The sequence below is a fragment of the Macaca thibetana genome, chromosome 1, assembly GCF_024542745.1.
Source record: "Macaca thibetana thibetana isolate TM-01 chromosome 1, ASM2454274v1, whole genome shotgun sequence".
Taxonomy (NCBI): Eukaryota; Metazoa; Chordata; class Mammalia; order Primates; family Cercopithecidae; genus Macaca; species Macaca thibetana.
In genome coordinates, this window is record NC_065578.1 from 150571518 (window position 1) to 150594621 (window position 23104).

General features: G+C 42.1%; 1 protein-coding gene and 1 long non-coding RNA gene across 2 annotated transcripts in view; both read right to left on the reverse strand.

Moving 5' to 3' along the window:
- ATF3 (activating transcription factor 3) overlaps positions 1-5097 on the reverse strand; it is a 53841-nt gene extending 48744 nt beyond the window's left edge. The window contains exon 1 of the mRNA XM_050780714.1: positions 4960-5097. The gene's annotated coding sequence lies outside the window, so the exon portion shown is untranslated. The remainder of the gene's footprint in view (positions 1-4959) is intronic.
- A 9260-nt stretch (positions 5098-14357) lies between these two features.
- Positions 14358-22056, reverse strand: LOC126948633 (uncharacterized). The gene is made up of 3 exons (XR_007723503.1): positions 21985-22056; positions 16355-16391; positions 14358-14583 (listed from the first exon to the last, which is right to left on the reverse strand). It is a non-coding gene; the product is annotated as an uncharacterized LOC126948633 (long non-coding RNA).
- Positions 22057-23104: the final 1048 nt, after the last annotated feature.

The window sequence follows — 23104 nt, forward strand, 5'->3', positions numbered from 1 at the left end:
AAAACTCACTGAATGATCTATTTAAGATTTGTGCATTTCCCTGTAATTACATAAAATATGGAAATTTTATCTTTAAAAGGCTGTTTTCTATTAGAAGAAAATATGAAATAGTTTTTAAAGTTCTATATGAGAAAAAGTCATTCTCCAGAAAAAAAATTGACAGATTCGATTACTTTAAATCTTAAAATCTCTCTGTGCCAAAAATATATAAATATAACTTCCATTCAAATGTAAATGTCAAGCCAGGGAATTATTATTATTCGAAAAAAATAATAGGGAGGTCTTTGTTGATATATCTTATATATGTATAAAACATTTTAAATCACTGCAGATATTAAGATTCCAACAGATGTACAGGCAAAGGCTCTGAACAGAAGATTCATAAACAGAAAATAAACTAGTTAACAAACATGGAAAAAATTTCTTTGTGTTTATAGAAATTAAAATTACATCAAGAGCTACATATATCAAAGACTGTATGATTCATATATTATTTAGTTTATTTATTTTTGAGAAATATGTTGATTCTTTTTGAGGAAATATATTTAAAGTAAATAAGAATTGCCATGAACGTAGATTTAGCTACAATAATGTTTATTACAGTACTATTTACAATATTGATGAATCAGATATTACCCAAATATTTAACATAGAGTATTAGTAAGGTAAACTACAGTACAAAAATATTACATTAACTTGGGACTCTTGTACAATCATTAAAAATTATGTTGTAGAAGAAGAAGAATTCTTATGAGGTGGAAAGAATGAAGTGGGAAGATGTTTACATTTCAAATGAAAAGAAAAAAAGCCAAAAAAAATGTATTGGTTCTGTTACACTAGCTCTTTCCCCTGCATCTCCACTGTGGACACACAGGCATTGAGCTTCTGTCTACCGTCTCCCTTCTCTTTTCCCCGTTTCCCTTTGGAAGCCATTCCTGTCTTTCATCCTAGTAAGAAGGAAATAGGCTCGCATTAGAAAAGTGGAAAAATGAAAACAAGAAGGATGTACAACTCTGTTCTGGTTAACTTTTTTATTGGGCAAAAAGTATTGCCATGATTAAAAATTCAAAGTCAGAAAGTGTATACGATGAAAAGTCTCTCTACCTCGTCCTAGGCTCTTTAATTAGTTTCTCTTATCTCCTTCCAGACATACTTTTTAGAAAGACATTTAGCAAAAGCAACAAACAAACAAATGAAACACAAGATAATAAAAAGAAAAGAAGGCAGGGAGGAGGAATATGGAGGGAGAGATGGGAAAAGAGGGAAAGAAGAAAGAGTAGAAGAAATAAAGAAAAGGGTACTAGGGGAAAAATTCAAATAAGTTTATTCTGTAACGGCTCTAAACAGCCAATGTTTATTTTAGAATATATGTTAAACATTTGGATCCTTCAGCAACCTGCTACTAACTTAAAAACACTATTAAATTAGTATTAAATTGTTTACAAGTATTTTTAAAATAAACAAACCAGGATCAGAAGTAAGGAGCCTTTTTACTTGAGATGCCTTAAGGAATAGTCGTCCACACCCAAATTAGGATGCCGGTCCAACAAACATTAATGAACTACAGTAACGACGGAGTTGGGGAGGTGAAATTACGACTGTATTGGACATGCAACTTTGAGAGAAAGAGAGCGGTGGAGGTTTAGACATTAGAAATGCCTGACCCTGCATTTACCCCATTGGAGAACTGGCCTAGGACAGAAATACCAAATGACAGTCACCAGGAGGACACACTAAATTTGCTTTCTGGCATCATCTTCAAATATTTGGGATGGGACCACAGATCCTGACTCTCCTTAACGGCCATTTTGGATTGATTTGCCGTGAATGGACTGGCTTAGATTTACTGCTTGAAGTAGGCCTAACAATAATTATTAATGGGTCCAGGATGAAGGGATCACTCAATACAAGTAGTCCACAAAAGCACACCTGAGCCTCTTAGTTCAGGGTAGGTCGATGTTTTTGGTGTGCTCTTTCTCCGGGGCTCCTTCTTTTTCCATGAGGGCGCAAATGTGGAGCATGCAAAGGATGTATACTCAAGGGACAAGGCTTAATAAAATTGTGTTGGTCATCAAAGACATTCTTAAGTAAACAGAAATACTTTTGTGTGTAATTCAGCTTGGTAGCCCCAAAATAATAACCAATTTGTTTATGAATAACTTATGTATAAGTGAATGTATAATTAGTTCACAATTTTTTTCTTAACACATTAAAAAAATTATTGACCACTCTCCATGAGAATGACACCTTGCTAGATGCAATAGCAAACCACAAGAGCAGAGCTCTGGCATTTATAGCTTTTATCTCATTCGTTAATTCTGCAAATACTTACTGAGCACCTTCTATGTGACAGCTCTAAGTTAGACACTGGGGCTACAGTAGTGGGCAGACCCTGTCCCTACCCTACAAAAGTTCAAGGCTCTTTTTCTGATGTAGGCAGAGAAAGTGTTATTAATATTCTCACTATGAGATGAGGAAATTGAGGCATTCCCATTCCAATACTCAGTTCTGGAACAGGACTGGAGCCCAGCTTTTCGCTCCTGAGGTCTAAATACTTGGCACACTGCACTCCATGTCTCTCAGAACTTTTCCCATAATAATGAGACAAAGGCGCTTTAAGAAGACATTCCCCAGTACCCCTCTCCATGGGCTTCTGCCCCTGTCTTTAAAACTGGGGGAAATGGGTTTTGTCCTTGTTCCTGTTTTAGAAGCAGCAGCACAGCCTTAGAATATTATTATAATTATTAATACTGGTAACATCATAAAAAATAAATAATTTGCTAAAGTCTTTAAATCCACCTTTCCCTAGAGTTGGGTAAATGGAAAATAAGCTATAAAGACATTTTTTTCCCCATAAAAAGATCAGACATCAAGGCATTCAGATAACAATGCTAGATCTGAATTGGTTCTTAGGGAACTCTAAGTTCACCTGCCTTTCATGACATCTGAATCCTTTGCACAGAAACGGACACGAGACAGAAGGGTTGTTTTTCCTGAGAGCATTTTCTTATTCCTTCACTCATTGCAGCTGTTAGCAGCAGCTGGTTACTTGAGTGTGCTGAAATGCCCACTGCCGTGTAAACACTCTCTCTAACACCCTGCATTACTCATAGTTTGAAAATCACTTTGACTCCTGAAACATAATTATGTTAATGTCAGATGAGTCAGCAGGGGGACAACATGCTGCTCCTACGGCAGCTGCACCTCCTGCCAACCTCCGAACGTATCAGAGCCTGGGGCTTCAAAAAAAAAAAAAAAAAAAAAAGAGAAAAGAAGGAAAGAAAGAAAAAGAAAACCCCTTTCTGTGGGTGGGAAGAGAAATTATATTTATGGCTCAAAGAACAGCTTCAAAGAAGTGGCCAATTTCACTTTCCCTGCAACATGAAAGGAAGAGTTAAGTAAAATCGCTACCCCTAGGTTAATCTGTTTATGTGAAGAATAAACAGGAATTTGGAAACTTTCTCTAGGGAATCTGTGACTTTCCCTCAGAGACGGTTCAAGACAAGTCACTCTGGTCACTGTTCAGTCGTGATCCATTAGTCGCCGTACGAGGAGTTTTCACTTTCCCAGGAAGTGATGCCAGGCAGTGCAGACGGTGCATCCTCTTGGGCACCAATGGGAACCAGGAGGTTGCTCAATTTTCAGGGGTCCCCAAACCCTGGATGGCTTCCCAGCACACGCTTTGCTCCGGCAGCATGACCCCCTCAGACAGTTTGCAGCCACTTCTGTGAGCTGTTTTCAGCGTCATTTATAACCTCTCAACTATTTTCCCTCCCTCGGCTGCTGGGGAAGGAACAAGAACTGAGTAGGACAGGGCTAGGGGTTTCTATGGCCTGGCTGACCATGACCTCCACCCCATCTATGCCCCTGGTCACAGTTCAACCTGCCAGTAACCCCAAACATCACCCCTCAGCCTGCCTTACTCCACCTGCCCTGTCCAAACTCAGGGTGTTGCTTTACATCCACATCGTGCCTCCGAAAAGGCTCTCAGCTTCCTTACCTCACTGATGTCTCACAAAAATCCATATTTTATAAATGGGAAAATTGAGTTTCAGAGAAGGGGTGTCTTTGTCCACGGTCGCACAACAAATGGCAGAGCCAGACACTCAAACTTGTGCCCTTTCTGGGCTGCCAACAACAGAACCACAGATCCACATTTAAAGGATGGAAGAGGACCAGTGGGGCTGGAAGAACCCCAAGTGCACACGTTTTTACAGATGAGAGGAATAACCAAAATCCAAAGAGAAACAGTGACTTGCCCAAGGTCACACAGCCTTTACTTGGCAGAACTAGCTGCCAAACAAGATCTCTTGACCCTCATTCCAGGGCTTTTCCTCTCTAACATCTTTACTCCCTCACTCTGGACTTATTCCGTTTAAGCACAGGAAGAACCAGCTCTCCCCATACCCAGCCTATATCCAGTTAACCTATCCATGTTACACTGCTGATACAAAGCATTCTATTCCCAAAACACAAGGGCCCCAGAAGAGGTAGGAAAGTCAAGAAGGAGAACACACTAGAAGGAAGGTGTTAACCAACTCCAATTGCTTCCTATTATGAATAATCAATGCCTTACATCGACTACAGCACTGACTAATGGTATCCCCAAATCACGGTTTCATCCAGGATGAGACCGAGACCACATCACTGCCTCACTGGGATGCCACAGGTCATCCCGCAGGTGTTATGTAACCTGAAGAGGGGTCAGTAAAAACCTTAATCCAACCTAGAGCTTCTGCAGCACTCTAACTCCTGGACTTTTTGATCCCTATCCCTCAGATCACTTCACTGAGCGCCATATGCACCGAACTGCTCACTTTCCCACCCCTCTTCCGGTGTCACCCACCCAGCAGGGCCACAATGGGTACTCCCCCAGCTGGAGGCTTCCTGACCAAACACCTTTCTCCTGTAACATTTTTCCCACTTAGCCCCAAAGCCAGAGAAAAAGTCAAGACTCACATTTTGGGGCGAGGTGCTGAAAATCCTTAGGAAATGGCAGAGCATCCTATATAGAGGAGGATTTCTCTTCTTGTCACATCTTCCCATCTGATCCCATCCAATTTATCCTCAAGGCATGGTTGGTCAACTAAAGCTAACCCCACCTCTGCCCCCCAAAGCAACCAACAGCTGTTACTATATTGAGTGGCAATATGATGTCATATCATAGGTGACTAACCCACCAAGGCTTCCCTGCGAGCCATCATCTAAATATGACAGCCTTCCATCATCCTGACCTTTTCACGGGAGAAAGCTGAGTGAGGGGCTTGACACTGATCCGGGGCTCCAGTGCATGTCTGGCCTTCTGTAGCCAGCACCTCTGGGGACACACATGAGCAAATGAGGACACACAGGCCCCTCATGCACAGATTCTTTTCTAGTAGAAGACACTTTCACCCAAGACAGCTTTCTTGCCCTGGCCTGACTTTGAAAATAGTAGCCATCAGAATAGATAAGAATCACAGTCATAGGGAGGAATGAGGAGGCCTGTATATATTTACCATGCTATATATCCAGGTGCTGGATTAGATTCTTTACATACAGTTTTGCATTTAGCTCTCAAAACACTCTGAGGAAGGCATTACAATCTCTGTAAAGTTAGAGAAACTAAGATTAGAGGGGTAAGTAACTTCCCCCAGGTTACAGGGCTTGGCTCAGATTCCAGCCCAAATCTGTGTAACGCTACAGTGGAATGAACTCTACAGAAAGGTGTTAGCACCTCACTTGGCTTTCTTAAACATCAGCTTTATTGTGTAGAACAGTTTTAGATTGACAGCAAAATTAAGCGGAAAGTACTCAATTTCCCACAGACTTCCTCTTCCCACACTTGTATAGCCACTTCCTTTATCAATATCCCCCACCAGCTGGTACGTTTGTCACAATCAATTAACCTAATTAACAAATTATTCATACATGAAATCCATAGTTTACGCTGGGGTTCACTCTTGGTGTTGTACATTCTATGGGTTAGGGCAGATTTTTAAACACAAGAATCTACCATTATTGTATCCTACAGAATAGTTTCACTGCCCCAAAAACCCTCTGTGCTCCACCTGTTCATCATCCCCACTCCTCAACCCCTGGTAACCACTGATCTTTTTAGTTTCCATAGTTTTGCCTTTTCCAGAATGTCATATACAGTCATTCATCACTTAACAACAAGAATATGTTCTCAGAAATGTATCGTTAGGTGATTTCATTGTTGTGCCAACATCATAGAGTGTACTTACACAAACCTAGGTAGTGTAGCCTACCACACACCTAGGCTATATGGTATAACCTATTGCTCCAAGCTACAAACCTGTATGGCATGTTACTATTTTGAATACCGTAGGCAACAGGAACACAATGTTAGGTATTTATGTATCTAAACATATCTAAACATAAAAAAGTTAATAGGTTGGCTGGGTGCAGTGGCTCACACCTGTAATCCCAGCACTTTGGGAGGCTGAGGTGGGCGGATCACAAGGTAAGGAGTTCGAGACTGGCCTGGCCAACATGAAATCCCATCTCTCCTAAAAATACAAAAAATAGCTTCGCATGTTGGCAGGCATCTGTAATCCCAGCTACTTGGGAGACTGAGACAGGAGAATCACGAATCTGGGAGGTGGAGTTTACAGTGAGCTGAGATTGTGACATTGCACTCCAGCCTGGGCGACAGGGCAAGACTCTGTGTAAAAAAAAAATAACATTAATACGTTTCACTACTATGTTATGACAACTGTATCACTAGATGACAGGATTATTTGAGCTCCATTATATCTTTTTGCTTTTTTTTTTTTTTTAATTTTTATTGTTGTTGTTTTGATACAGAGTCTCGCTCTGTTGCCTAGGCTGGAGGGCAATGGTGCAATCTCAGCTCACTGCAACCTCCATCTCCCGGGTTCAAGCTATTCTCCTGCCTCAGACTCCAAAGTAGCAGAGATTACAGGCACCTGCCACTATGATCAGCTAATATTTGTATTTTTAGTAGAGACAGGGTTTCACCATGTTGGCCAGGCTGGTCTTGAACTCCTGACCTCAAGTGAGCTGCCCGCTTTGGCCTCCCAAAGTGCTGGGATAACAGGTGTGAGCCACCACTCCTGGCCCATTATATCTTTTGGGACCACTGTTATATCTGCGGTTCATTATTGACTGAAACGTCATGTGGCACATGACTGTATGTCCATGTGTTTTCTATCCAATTACCACGCAGGTTTACCTTTTTTTATTCCATCCATTCATACATCCAATATTTATTGAGCACTGAATAAATGGAATGAATGTTTGTGTCTCCTCCAAAATTGTATGTTGAAGCCCTAACTCGAAGTCTAATGGTATTTGGAGGTGCAGCCTTTGAGAGATCATTAGGTTTAGATTAGGTCATGAGGATGGTGCCCTCATGATGGAATTAGTGCCCTTAGAAGAAGAGGAAAAGATAGGAGAGCTCTCTCTCTTCACAGGCACAACACCAAGGAAAGGCCACGTGAGGACACAGCAAGAAGGCAGCTGTCTGTAACCCAGGGAGCCAGTCCTCACCAGACACTAATCTGCTAGCACCTTGATCTTGAATTCCCCAGGCTCCAGAACTGTAAGAAATAAATATCTGTTGTTTACACCACCCAGTCTATGGTATTTTGTTATAGCAGCCCAAATTGACTAAGACAAGCACCTACCATATGTTCATCTTAGATAACAAGTCCTTAGAGGACATTGAATCTGTTTAGGTAAGTCTCTGCGCAGAGTTGCACCCATTACAGCACCTCATTCCATTAATAAATGCTTCCCCCGCCCCTTATCTTCACTATGACACTTAAAAAAATTTCTGGCTGGGCGTGGTGGCTCACACCTGAAATCCCAGCACTTTGGGAGGCCAAGGCGGGCAGATCACCTGAGGTCCAGAGTTCGAGACCAGCCTAACCAACATGGAGAAATCCCATCTCCACTAAAAATACAACATTAGCCAGGCATGGTGGCACACGCCTGTAATCCCAGTTACTCGGGAGGCTGACGCATGAGAATAGCTTGAATCCGGGAGGCGGAGGCTGTGGTGAGTTGAGATCATGCCATTGCACTCCAGCCTGGGTAATAAGAGCAAAACTCCATATAAAAAAAGAAAAATCTTTAAAAATTGAGATGAGGTCTCACTATGTTGCCCAAGCTGGTCTCAAACTCCTGAGCTCAAGCAGTCCTCCTGCCTCGGCCTCCCAAAGTGCTGGGATTAAAGGCATGAGCCACTGCTCCCAGCCAAGAGATTCTTTTTGATTGGGGTTGGGGAGAGATGGGTGGGGGGATAAACAGAAAGCTAGTGAGTGGTTGAAAATATGAAGCCTGTGAGGCCATCTGCATGAATAATTATCATCAAACTGTAATATAATATTTGTTATGTGTAACAATACAGATATCAAATTATTGTGATTATTATTATAACAAACCATTATGCAGCACTTCCTGTGTTTTAGAATTTAAGAGTTTTTACATAAATGGTAAATCTACTTGTTGCCTGAAAAGGCTGTACAGGCTGAAATATAAATAGAATGAAAGTTTCAAATAAATTCCTGGAGGGCAGATCCAGAACAAGTTATTAAAGTGGAGTTAGAAATAATCAGGGTGCATTCCTAACCTATGAGAATGATGTCATGAAGGGCAAGTGCCATAATCCAGCCCAACCCATGGTAGTGTCTCCATTGGAGGCAGAGCTCATGGCCATTGCTAAGGAGTTACTATGGAACTGGATTCCACCAGGGACCCCCGAGCTTCCAGCAAGCAGGGAAACCCTTCCACCTCTGTCAGGGTGCAGACCATGTGTGTCTCGCTGCCCCATGGCTCTCCTTCCGCAAAAGTGGAGCTTTGCTTTGTGTCACACAATGAGTCACAGGCACAGTTGGACACTGACCCAGGATTCCTGTTCTTTTGCTTGCCAGGGCTGTTTGCCGGAGATCACAATCCTTCCACATTAGTGGCCAGTTACATTTATGGTTCTTAATGACATTTAATGGGGCTTCTGGGATAAAGAAATGATGGAGAGTAAAGACTGGAAGATAAAAAATTAAAATTGAAATGACAAACAAGATCTTTATTACTGAAGGTTTAAAAATGGCAATCCACTTCACTGTGTCATTCCACTGGGAAATGATTCCTGGGTCTGAGGAGGAACAGCTCACCTGTCTTCAAACAAGGTGGGAGGCAGAAGGAAAGAGGAAGTGGGAATAGCCAGTGGTTATCAGAAATCGTGTTCTCCAATCCTTCCCTATGATTTCATGTCTATATTTACTTCATATCATTTGTCTTCCCTTCCATCGTATATATGACATGTTCCCATTTGCCATGCACATTCATGCCCTTTGTCCTACCTGCATCTTATAACAGTGGTGTGTGTGTGATCCATGGAAAAGAAGCAGGCTGGAAGTCAAGTAACTAGAAATCTCTACCCCTAACAGGCCGTAGGACCCGGGGAGGCCACCTCACCTAGACCTTAGTTATAAAACAGGGGCTTGCCTGGTTGGCCTGGAGGTAGCATACCACTCTAAGTTTCCATGTGTGTGTGTGTCCACCCCGAATACAGAGGAAGAAGTTCCTGTCCCCACAGAACCCCCATCCCCCCACCCCCAACAATACCTGAGGCTGCCAGCAGTTTTTCTCTCCTGAGGAGCACACACAAGGTGTTTGGTCACAGGCACTAGGAAACCTGTAAGAACTGGAAGAGCAGTGGGCAATGCTTCTATCAGTATGAGGGGCAGGAGCTGGGGACACCAAGGAGAGAGCCTGCTGGTGGCTGGAGACTGGGGGCAGGTGGGGAGAGGAGTCAGCTCTAAACATCTCCCAGGAGTCAGCTGGAGGTGGAAGGTGCTTCTGGTACACCTGGCATGTGTAGCCTGAGGAAGGGGCTGCAATAGTTAGCCAAGGACCAGTAGTGATTGTCAGACGGTAACAGTGACAGTGGCTCACTCACTTTGCTTCATTTCCAGGACACAGTTACCATCACTTTGCTCAAAATTTTGCGAAGTAGTTGTTGTTTCTAATTTGTTTTTGGCACAATCATGCTGTTCCGATGGGAAACTTTATGTTGTTTTATGCTTGAGAGGGGACGATGATAGAGGAGATAACAAAGTGTTTCTTCTGCACTTGGGCACATCTGGTCGCTGGTAGGCCAGGTGAGGACTCTTTAAGTAGAATGGCCTCTCGAGTTTCCAGAAAGGAAACACAGAGTCAAGGGTGGGCCTGGCAGGGCTGGGATGGAGAGCCAAGTGGGGTGCCTAAGATGCAAAACTGAAGGCGGTGCTCATGGTCAGGCTCTGCAAGCACAGGGTGGGCACTTGATGCGATGCCTCCTCATACACCTTCCCGTGTCTGGGCCCTGAGGTCCGCCACCTCCATCTCTGGAGATCTGGTCTGGCGCGGGTTACCTGCTGAAAGGTACTGAGATTGTGTTACAAGTGGAAAAGCTGGGTCTAGGGGACTCACATGCACAGAATAAGACACACATTTCACAGCCCACCTTCATCACCAAAACCATGAACTTTGGAGCCTGATGACCTGGGACTGACTTCCATCTCGCCATTCATTAGCTGTGTGACCCAGCGAAACATGCTTAATCGCGTGCCTTGATTTCTATCCTCATCAGTAAAATGGGGAGGACAGTACCTACCTCAGAGAAGAGGATTAAACGACAGGAGGACGGAGGCTCATGAAAACACCTGGCACAGAGCAAACCTCAGTAAACTGTGAGTTCCCTGTAAGGCTGTCATGTTGTTTACAATGATGTGTTGGCCAAGGATCCTGGCCTCTGGAAACCTTCATTGGCAATATTAGCATAGTAGGAGGGTTTGGAGATCAGTCCACGAATTTACCACCCAAAGATATTAACTGGTTTCTGGTCACACCACTAATGACAGTTTAGACACAGTTGAAACAGTGATAAATGGGCCTAGTTGGCCGAAGTTGATGGATTCAAAAATAAATATTTAAACTACAGCTTTTCTCTGACAGCAGAGGCATCAGACAGCAGAGACGCCATAAGGGAAGGGTTAGAGAGTCAAGGGCCATAGAAAACTCTTCCTGACACTTGCTTCAGGCTCAGAGGGCAACTGAGATGTCCATCTGGTTAACCAAGGAGGGCTTCCAGGAAGAGGTTCTGGGACTTCAAAGAGCCTCCAACTAGGCTCGGTTGTTCTACCGTGTTCATCATCATCTCAACAGTCAACTCTCTAAGTATAAAAGGGTACAAGATGGGTTCTGAGCCTGCAGGTGTGTGAGTGGAGTCATCTCCCCAGAAGTTTCACGATAGCAAGCCTGGTCCCTTTAAGGCATCGAAACTCAGAACATTCTATCAGCTGCCTCGGCCTCCCCGTGGCGCGCTTACGTCACCCTTCGGGGAAGCGCCTGACGTCAGCGCGTTCTTGGCGACTGGGGCGGAGCCGGTGAGTCACCCGGACCGCGCCCCTTGCTCCCCGCCCCCGCCCGGCCGCGCGCACGTGAGCGCGCGCCGCGCGGGTTGCTAATTTTAGCTCCAGCGGCTTCCCTGGGGTCCCGTGAGGTGAAGGCGGATAGAGGGGACGAGGCGGGCAAGGAGCGCGGCTTTCCTCGTCCATTCCTGCTCCGCCGTGGGTCTTCCTTGAGGACCGGGTCCAGCCCGAGGGGTGGGGGCCCACGGGCGACTCGAGGTGCTGGAAAGCGGGCGCTTACCGAGGCGAGAACCGAGGGGTCTCCCCGCGTGGAAACCCCTCCCCTCCCTCGGCCCTGGACACAGTCGGCGCTCAATAAATGAATCGAAGTTTCTTCCTGGACAGCGACCCTGGGCTTTCGGAAGAAAGCCAGAGGGGCAGGGTTCTGGAAGGTTCCCTGGCGGCTGGGGTGCGGTGCGGGCTGAAATCCGAGCAGGAGCGGGGCGCGGCCCTCGGGGACCAACTGTGGGGGGCCCCGCCGCGGGAGTGGGGCAAGGGCGGGCCTGGACCCTTGGGGCCACCGCGTCAGTTGGTGGGGCCATGGGAAGGACCATGCCCGCCCGCTGTGAAGGGCGGTGGCCCTTCTAGGGTCAGGCCAAGCTCAGAGGCCTGAAGGTCACCGGGTGAGGAGCCAGCGTGGGTGCCGCAGAAGCCAAGCGCCCCGTCCCGAGTCCTGCGCGAACCAGGATGACCTTCCAGGAACCAGATGAGAGCTGCATATTCAAGAAGCAGTGCCAGACACCTTGGGAAATCGACACTCTCCTGTCCTCGAGTGGGGGTGGGGGTCCTGGAAAGAAGCTCTGTCAGCGTAAAGTGAACTGCAGTTTTGACTTTGCAGAGGGATCCGCCGTGTCACAGTGACCCGCATTCCTGTCATTGGTGTGGTGTGTTTCACAGTCACTGCCTCCCTAGGTAGACTGTAAAACGGCGTTCTTCGTAGAGCCTTTGACCTCCTCATAAGATTATGTTGGAAATTACATGATAGTAAACATAATGATAAACGGGGAATGTTAAATGTTAGTATGGGAACATTTTCTAATGGTTGCATCCTTAAAATTTTCTATTTCAAGTTTTTGAAGGCTATAACCTTAAAAAAAGCTGGCCGTAGAAAAATAGTGGAAAGAGTTGTGGAATAAAGGTGGCTTTATTTATGACATGAATAAATGACAGAAATTGGTATGTGTCATTTTCCTTTGTTTTCCAAAAATATCACATTGGCCTTTGTAAATTGGAAGTTTTTCAGGTGTCAGTGTGGAACCTGCAAGATTTTTAGGGCTTTATATCCATCTTAAAACTGGTTTTAAAGGATTGGCAGTTACAATCTAATACTGGTATTTGTAACAAATACGTCCAGAGGTAGGCATACTGTTTTTTTTATATTGTTATATAGCAACAAAGGTCTCTTTGTCCTAATTTTTAGGACAAAGTTGCAACCACATTTGCCTCAATGTAATGCTTATAGGAGGAGGGTCTTAAATTGATTTGAAAGCAGGTTGTATTAGGGTTTTCCAGAGAAACAGTACCAACAGGATATACAGGCATGACTTATTTTATTGTGTCTCACTTTATTGCACTTTGCAGATAATGTGTTATTTACAAATGGGTACCGTTGGTACCGTTTTTTCCAGCAGCATGTGCTCACTTTATGTCCCTGTCGGCATGTTTTTAGCAAGAAAATATATTTAAATGAAGGTATGTACTTTTTAAAGACATAATGCTATTGCGCACTTAAGACTACAGTGTAGTATAAACAACATATATGTACTGAGAAACCAAAATATTTGTGTGGATCCCTTTATTGTGATATTTACTTTACTGCAGTAGTCTTGAACCAAACCTGCAGTATCTCTGAGGCACACCTGTGTGTGTATTTATATGATTTATTATAAGGAATTGACTTAAGCAATGATGGAGGCTGGCAAGTCCCAAGATCTGCAAGGTAAGCAAGCTTGAGACCTAGGAGAGCTGACGGTGTAGTTCTAGTCCAAGTCCAAAGGCAGGAAAAATCCCGTGTCACAGTTAAAAAGTAGGAAAAATTCTCTCACTCTGGGGAGGGCCAACCTTTTCATTCTATTCAGGCCTTTAAATGGTTGGATAAAGCCCACCTACGTTATAGAAGGCACTCTGCTTTATTCTATCAATTGAAATGTTAATCTCATCCCAAAACACCCTTACGAAGATACCCCAGAATAATGATTGACCAAAATATCTGGGCACCCCATAATCCAGTCAAGTTGGACACAGAATTAACCGTCACACTGACCTGTCTGATTTCCAAAGATCTTGGCTGTAAAATTGTGACTTTGGTCTCTAAGGCAATTATGAGGGTGAGTTTTTCGTAAATGGTTTCTTGGATGTTATTTGCTTCTATTGAAACCTTAAGAGGACCCATCATTTAATTACCTCTTCCTATGTTCTTGATAGTCTTTATTTTTAAAATCTAGTTCAGTTGAATGTAATAATTTCTTTCACCTTTTTTAGAAGCTGAGCTACAATTATGTTTTAGGAAGCTGGTTGATCCATCAAGTAATCTATCAAGTAATGTTGATCTATCAAGCAAGTTAATCTATCAAGTAATGAAGCTAGCTGGTATTAAATAATTCTTTGTTTTTAACTATTAAATATAGGGCTTTCAGTATATAATATAAGCAGCATTATGGTAATATTCTGGAAGTTTAAATCATTGCAATGATTAACAGCATTAGAGTGTTATTTTGTGTTTGAGATATTTTTAAAGATAGCATTGCTTCAGCAACATTGTAGTCATAATAAATATTTTGCAGTCTAAATCCTTATTTTTAAAAATCTCATAACTTTTTATATCCTATTTAAAAGTATTTATATTGATATATTGGATTGGATTATTAGCTTTATAAATAAATACAATCATTGGACCTCTGTCAGTCCTGAAAACAAAAGTTGTTTTGCACCTAAATTGTATATTTTATTTTATTTTATTTTTAGCTGAGTAGTTAAGATTTCAGGCCTTTTTAAAAAGTCATGTTTAGTCAGGTATAATTTACATGCAGTAAAATTCACCCTTTTAGGTTTAAAGTTCTGGAATTTTGACAAACATAGTAATGTAATCATTACCACAATCAAGACAAAACATTTCCATCACCCCAGGAAGTTCACTCGTGCTTCCTTGCAGTCAATCCCATTCCTGAAAATAAAATTTTAAATAAAATTAATAAATAAAACTTTCTAAAAAACATATCTGGTTCATGCCACTCTCTGTCACCATCATAAATTGACTTATTTGTTCTCCATATGGAATTCACAAGTCATAGCATCACATCAGTTGAATAATTCTTTATATTCTTGCTGATCTAGTCAAAGTGAGATCATTCAATGCTCAATGGATGGCTGCATAGAAACGTTTAAGACTTGAGAGGATACAGCACACCGGGGGGACTATCATGATGACTATTAGATAGGATTTGGTATTTAGAATAATACCAAAAAACTGCAGCGTGTTCCTTAACAGGAGCTCCAAGGGACCAAATTGATTCAAATCAAACAAGTCAAAGCTTAGGTAAGTAATATCGGCAGTTCAACAGTATTTGAATCCAGTTGGCCATAATCCTTATTCAAAGTGTGATGGTGGCCGGGCGCGGTGGCTCACGCCTGTAATCCCAGCACTTTGGGAGGCCGAGGTGGGCGCATCACGAGGTCAGAAGATCCAGACCATCCTGGCGAACACGGTGAAACCCCGTCTCTACTAAAAATACAAAAAATTAGCCCGGCGTGGTGGCGGGCACCTGTAGTCCCAGTTACTCCGGAGGCTGAGGCAGGAGAATGGCGTGAACTGGGGAGGCGAAGCTTGCAGTGAGCCGAGATCGCGCCACTGCACTCCAGCCTGGGGGACAGAGCGAGACTCCGTCTCAAAAAAATTAAAAAATTTAAAAAAAAAAACAAAGTGTGATGGAAATTAAGGACCACAGCTTGCTATAGAATGATCTGATTTAAATAAGTATCCAGTTTTGTCATTAATTTAATAACACAAGCCATAGTAACCTGGAGACCCACTAGAAGAACATAAAGATTAGAAACCTGCAACCTCTGCCTCCCGGGTTTAAGCCAAGCTTGCCATCCACCACTCAGGATTCCTGCAAACCAACTGTTAGCTGCTGCCCTGGACACAGCATTTGTTCCTTTCCCTTAAGAAATTTCCTTCATGTATTTGATGGTAGTGTCTGAAGAAACAGCAGTTTCAGTCAGCTTTGTTTTTAGTTAAGCTTCCTCTACTAACAAAATTAGGGGAGAGATAGGCACAATATTCAGTTTTGTCAATGCTATATACAAGCCTCCAAGTTGAGCAAAAAGGAGCTCTAAAGCCACATGATGTTCCAGTAAATATTTTTTCTTAAAACATATATGCTGGCCGGGCGCAGTGGCTCACACCTGTAATCCCAGCCCTTTGGGAGGCTAAGGCGGATGGATCACAAGGTCAGGACTTCAAGACCAGCCTGGCCAAGATGGTGAACCCCGTCTCTACTAGAAATACAAAAATTAGCCAGGCGTGATGGCACGCACCTGTAATCCCAGCTACTGGGGAGGCTGAGGCAGAGAACTGCTTAAACCCTGGAGGCAGAGGTTGCAGTGAGCCAAGATGGCACCACTGTACTGCAGCCTGGGTGACTCCATCTCAGAAAAAGAAAAAAAACAAAAAACAAAAAACATATATGCGTGCTATCATCCACCTTTCAAAGGATGACTTCTGCCCATTTGAACCTCTGGGAGTTCTGGTTAACCACAAAATCCAGGATTTTCCCCCAATTTATGGATTAGTTTCAAATTCCATATGACTGATGCGCTACTACTGCCAAGAGTGGGCCCTCAGGAACCCCACTGAAATCATTCCTCAGTGGAAACTAGCTTATCTTCGTAAGCCTAACAGTTGCTCTGGTTTTTTGCTAGAGCATAAGCCTTACCTAAAGCCATCCATAGATTACGGTTCCATGGATTTTCCTGTAAGGAAAAGGAAGTAGTTAGGACATAAGGAAACAGGGGAGAAAGGAAAAAGATCACAGTAAACAATTGCCAGCTGAGAATAACAAGACTTCAAATGTTCATGGTTAAAGATCTGATGAGAGTTCATTATGATGATAACACAATTGAGAAGAAAATTTGGTTATTTCTGTTGCATGCAACCAGAATTATGACTGATAATGTTATACCAGCCTATCAAATTTCTATGAATTTCATATAATTTCTGAAACATATTAATAACACATTCACACAAATATAATCCAAAGAAGGTTAGCATTACTTATTATTTGGTAATGCTTCCCATATAATTTAATATACCAAGTAAGCCCAATTAGCTCAATATTTCTCTTTTCATAAGGAGAAAATCAACTTACAAAGGGCAGATTAACGGGAGAAAAAGCATACAAACTTATTAGCATGCATAGGGGAACTATCACAGAGTGATTATGCCACCACGCAATGGGGCACAGATGCTTGTATATACCCTTCTTCTTAGGAGAAAGGGAGGTAGGGGAAGTGTGGATGATTTTAGGGTAGCAGTAAATGAATTTTGGGGAATTCAATAGGCATGAAGAACATACAATGGCCTGAGACAAAGTCTGTTGGGCCTGCAGAGCAGACAATGATTTGTGACAAAAGTCTGTCCAGATTTGTTGACAAACTTCAGTTTTTCTTCCTGTGATATGAGTTTGGTTACTGAAAACTCAGGGAAGGGACCACAGGTAATTGTTTTCTTCTTTGGTGGGTCCAGACTTTAGGCCAATCAGGGAACTTCAGAGAACAGATTCGCCCTGTGCTCTGGGAGAGCGAGTGCAGAGAGGGTTGGGGGCATGTCAGAGAGACCCTGAGAGGCTTCATCTGAAGTTCAGCATGTTAAAGTGCCATACTTTAGGATGTTGGTTTCTGAACCCCAGCACCATTGAAGGAGTTCAGGAAATGCCATCCCAAAATATGTATATTGGTATATATATATATATATTTTTTGGTATATTGATTACTTTGATCTAAAGGCACTTGAAAAACTGCAAAACAGAGAGGTTCTCTGAGTTTCCCTCCATCTGCCTAAAGACACATGCTACAAGATGAAGTCAGTTGTCACCAAATCTCTGAAGATTAACTCTTATCACAGAAGAGGAGGCCAGAAGTCCACCACACCCAGACCCTGTCACAAACCATCGTCTATTCAACTAAGGACTCATTCATCTTTCCCCAAAACCAGTGACTCTGAAGATCTTTCTTTTCTTTACCCGCTGGTCATTTTACCCATTCCAGTAGCGGAGATGAGTCAAGGGACCCTTGCCCTTTTCTTTCTTTTCTTTTCTTTTTTCTTTTCTTTTCTTTTCTTTTTTCTTTTCTTTTCTTTTCTTTTCTTTTCTTTTCTTTTTTTCTTTTCTTTCTTTCTTTTCTTTCTTTCTTTCTTTCTTTCTTTCTTTCTTTCTTTCTTTCTTTCTTTCTTTCTTTCTTTCTTTCTTTCTTTCTTTTCTTTCTCTCTCTCTCTCTCTTTCTTTCTTTTTCTTTCTTTCTCTCTCTCTTTCTCTTTCTTTCGTTTGTTCCAAACAGTTTTGCTCTTGTCACCCAGGCTGGAGTGCAATGGCGTGATTTCGGCTCACTGCAACCTCCACCACCCAGGTTCAAGGGATTCTCCTGCCTCAGCCTCCCACATAGCTGGGATTACAGGCGCCTGCCCTCATGCCTGGCTATTTTTTGTATTTTTTTTTTTTTTTTTTTGGAGACGGAATCTCGCTCTGTCGCCCGGGCTGGAGTGCAGTGGCCGGATCTCAGCTCACTGCAAGCTCTACCTCCTGGGTTCATGCCATTCTCCTGCCTCAGCCTCCCCAGTAGCTGGGACTACAGGCGCCTGCCACCTCGCCCAGCTAGTTTTTTGTATTTTTTAGTAGAGACGGGGTTTCATCTTGTTGGCCAGGCTGGTCTTGAACTCCTGAACTCAAGCAATCCACCCATCTCCACCTCCCAAAGTACTGAGATTATAGGCATGAGCCACCAGGGCCTGGCCCTTCTTGATTGGCCCTTTTCTTGATTGGCCTGCCTGATTATTGCCCTACGCGATTATTAGCTAGGCTGCTCATTGCAATCTCCGTCTTTGCCTTTTATAATAAAATTTCTCCACACTGTGGCAAACAGAGCAGACTGAGTTTGGGGCTCCCTCTCTGCCAACCTTGGTTTGGCAGTGACTGTCTTCCTCTACCTAAGGTCACGCTACCCACACAACTATAGCTCGCTCTGGCTTCTGAGAAGAGCTCTTTCTCCTGGCCTTTTCAGACCTGGGGGTGGAAAGGCTTCTTGTTCTAAGGACTCCCTGGCTGTTCCACCATATATAGTCGGTTTTCCTTAGCCCTAGCCTCACGTTTGTAAACAGTCACTTAATTGAATCATTTAAATCACACTTGAGGAGTTTGCTCTTGTAAGCAGGGCCTAAAGCACTCCTTTCCCGTCCATGTCTATCATTCCACAGAAAAAGTTTCATTAGGGACCATGGAGCAATAAAAAGCACTTTTATGTTTGGTTTGGTTTGATTTTAAAACTATTAGGTTGGTGCAAAAGTAATTGCAACAGTAATTTTGCCATTGAGAGTAATGGCAAAAACCGCAATTACTTTTGCACCTACCTAATAATAAATGTCTAAATTCACTAGTTGAAAAGCTAAAAGTAGTGCTCGCTTTGGCAGCACGTATAGTAAAATTGGAACAATACAGAGAAGGATGAGCAAATTCGAGGAAACTAAAAGTAAAAAGTATAAAATGTAGCAACTATGAAAAAAGAGAATACTTCAAGTCCTTACTGTGGCCATGAAAGTGGGGAAGAGAGAAAAGAGACAAAGCAAATATGAAGGGGAAAGTGACACTTCCATAAAGGTAAAGAGAGAGGAAAGGGGATAACAATAACCCCAAGACAGAAGCACCCAGGCTTTGGAGTGTTAATTAAATGATTTAACTGTACCTTGCTCTCATCACTCTGAAATGCTAGTTCTTTATCTTTTTACCCTCAAAATCTTCAGGAATTACCTTTAAATAGAATACCACAGCTGCCCCTGGTAGAGGAGAGAAGAATTGCCTTTTGGAATGGAGATGCAGGTTACTGAAACTGGCCTGTAGGCTCAAGGGGAATAATCACTCTCTGATTTTTCTTTTGGGTAAATACAGGTTTTCATATATTGGATTTTCTCAGAGTGAGAAAAGAAAGAGTGACAATGGAGAAAAATGAAACAAGATGGAGAAATTGAGCAAGAAAATTGTTTTTTGAACCAATGATGAATGAATGAGTAAATTGTGAGGGCAAAACACCAAAAAATAGTAACATCATCCTACAACCTACAATATATGCCATTTTGTCATATGTCACTCATAATAAAAAGAGAAAAGGGACAGGTGTAGTGGCTCACACCTGTAATCCCAGCATTTTGGGAGGCTGTGGTGAGAGACTCTCTTAAGGCTAGGAGTTCAAGGCCAGCCTGGGCAAAATAGCAAGACCCTGTTTCTACAAAAAAAAAAAAAAAAAAAAAAAAGAGGCTGGGCGAGATGGCTCATGCCTGTAATCCCAGCACTTTGGGAGGCCGAGACGGGTGGATCACGAGGTCAGGAGATGGAGACCACGGTGAAACCCTGTCTCTACTAAAAAAAATACAAAAATTTAGCCAGGCGAGGTGGCGGGCGCCTGTAGTCCCAGCTACTCAGGAGGCTGAGGCAGGAGAATGGCGTGAACCCAGGAGGCAGAGCTTGCAGTGAGCCGAGACTGCACCACTGCACTCCAGCCTGGGGAACAGAGCGAGACTCCATCTAAAAAAAATATATATATATATACATATATATATATATATAATTTTCATTTGTTTGAACCTTATATTTTCAGCATCCAGAATCTCTCAAATTCTGTGCTATGTAAAAAATACCACCTAATAGAGCAATTAGTTAACTTGTATGTAAATCTATAGCCATAGGATATTAATAGCAAAAAAACGGACTCATTGCCTTCCACAATTCCATCAATATTTAAAAGTATATACTAATGCTTCAATTTAACTGGCTAAAGACTCTTGTATATATTTATGTCATCTAATTATGGAGAGAACCAATATTACTCCTTGTTTGACTGACTTAGTTTCTCAGTGTTAAATTCATTTTGTGGATGGAATAGAAACAAAATATTCTAAAACATTTTAGAAACTGGAAATTTGAAGAATTGCTAAGTACAATGTTTAAAAAGGTTTTGCTTTCTAAAAATCAACTGTCCAGTTAGCTGTACTTTTAGCATATGACACCAAATCTGCTTGTTGCCTGACTTACTTATATCTTCCTCTAGACTGTGAGCATCCTGAATGGGAAATTATGTCTTTTCATATTTGAATACTTTGTGCTTAAGAAGCAGAAAGCACTCAGTAAATTGTTGTTGAGTGTTTTTGACTAGCAAATCACTACAAAAGGTGAATTATAATCAGCAGTATTTTGAAATGAATCAAATAAGACTCTCTACTCTTATCCTTTCTCCTACACTCTCTATTTTATACCCAATAGGCATGGTCTGTTTCTGTCTATATGGTGTGCGTGTGTGTGTGTGTGTGTGTGTGTGTGTGTGATGTGAATGTTTCAATGCCACCCTTACAGTCTTGGATCAGAAAGATTTAAGGGACAGCCATGATTTTCCCACTTCTAAAATAAGTGTTTTCACATAATTTAGATGTACGTTAAACACTTTTCTCACGTAAAGATATGTGATTCTGATTCCTTTGTGTTAGATGTGTAATTTCATACAATTAGAAGAGAGAAAAGATGAACATAAAGTCATTGTTTTAAAGAGAGTGTTGCCATGGGATGGAGTAAACATCAGATGACTGGAAATAAATGCTCTGTGCGTGGAAGTTCAGTAGTACAACCCAGGCACTGATTGGGGAGATTTGGATTCTAATCCCATGCTCCTCTGACTTGCTGTGAGAGCTAGACTAGCCTCTGGGTGCGTGTTTGTTTCTTCATCTGTAAAATGAAGATGCTTCATGACCTTTAAGATTCCTTCCACTTCTATAGTTCTATGCTTTGAATGACTTTTAAATAACAGACCACTTGAATTGCCAAAATTTAGGCCTTAAGTCTTTTTTTTTTTTCTCTGCTCTATTGTGCCTTCAGTAAATCATTATGATGCAAACGTGAGTTTTTCAGAATTTCCATTTTTCAGATGGGAGTCTGAGCCGCCTGACTTTGAGTCATGTGATAGATTGCCTAACCTCATCTAAGGCAGTTAGCTCCCTTGGAGGAGGAAAACAAGCTAGACTCCTCAGGACAAAAGAGCTTATTCTACATCACTGCAATGCTGCTCAATCTGTTATTCATTAATTTTTTTAGATCAAATTGAGTAATTTCACTTTTCAGATTTTCCTCCTGCCTGTCTTATATTCAAACAAACCAATGTTTTTTTGGAACAAATGCAATGTAAAAATCACTGTTCACGCTTTCTGGTATTCCAAACTCCTTCCATAATTCCTTTTATTCTCCTCAAGTGGCTCCCAACTTTTGTTCCCTTTCCAACATTAGAGCATTCTCCTGGATTCTTGATGTTTACCCACCTCTTTTCTATCCTGAACACTGGATCTCCACTCCTTCCATCAGCATTTTAAAGGCTTTGAGGTACAGACACCCCTAGGTAAAACACAAGGACACCAAACATTGCAAAATGACAAAGATACTTGTAAAACTTTCTTCTCTAAATGAAAATTTAAAACTTGTCTCCTTTGAGCAGCATATACTACCTGATTTATAACCATCATCTAACACCATTACATACCATACTTTAATTTTTAAGATAAACAATAAATACAAGTCAGAATTACATTAGAAACAAAAAGGATTAAAAGAGTACCAAATTGAAAGCAAAGATTTGGTTTTGGTACAGGCTCTGCCACTTGAACCAAGCAATCTGTAAGAGCCATCCCCTCAGAAAGTCTGTGATTCTGTGACTTTCTACATCTGTGTCTACGCATGAATGATAGAATCCTCCAGAATCACGATACATATCCAGGTGACTCTTCTGTTAAAGAAAGGGAGGAAGGAAACTAATATTTTTGAGAGCAGAATGCACCCCATATCTGGTGTTGATCATGATACAGAATTATCTCATTTAGGTGTTTGTTTTGTCTTGTTTTTTGAGACGTCCCCCAGCTTGGAGTGCAGTGGCACGATCTTGGCTCACTGCAACCCCTACCTCCTGGGTTCAAGCAATTCTCCTGCCTTAGCCTCCCGTGTAGCTGGAATTACAGGTACATGCCACCATGCCCAGCTAATTTTTGTATGTTTGGTCGAGATGAGGTTTCACCGTGTTGGTCAGGCTGGTCTTGAACTCCTGACCTCAAGTGATCTGCCCTCCTCGGTCTCCCAAAGTGCTGAGATTACAGACATGAGCCTCTGCACCTGGCCTCATTAGTTTTTTTTTTTAAAGAACTTTAGCAGATAAGCCTGTTCCCTGTGTGATGACATACAAATATCTTCAAGATGAATTGTTTTTAAAAATGGTAAGATACATATAAGCATCCATGACATAATCTCATTAATGAAAAAAAAATTAGGTCTTGCATATGCCTAGAAAATTCTGGAAAGCTACACAAGAAAATATTAATAGTAGTTAGCTCTGATAAATATTATTGGGGGTTAGGAATAAAAAGAAGATTTTTACTTTTTCATTTTATATTC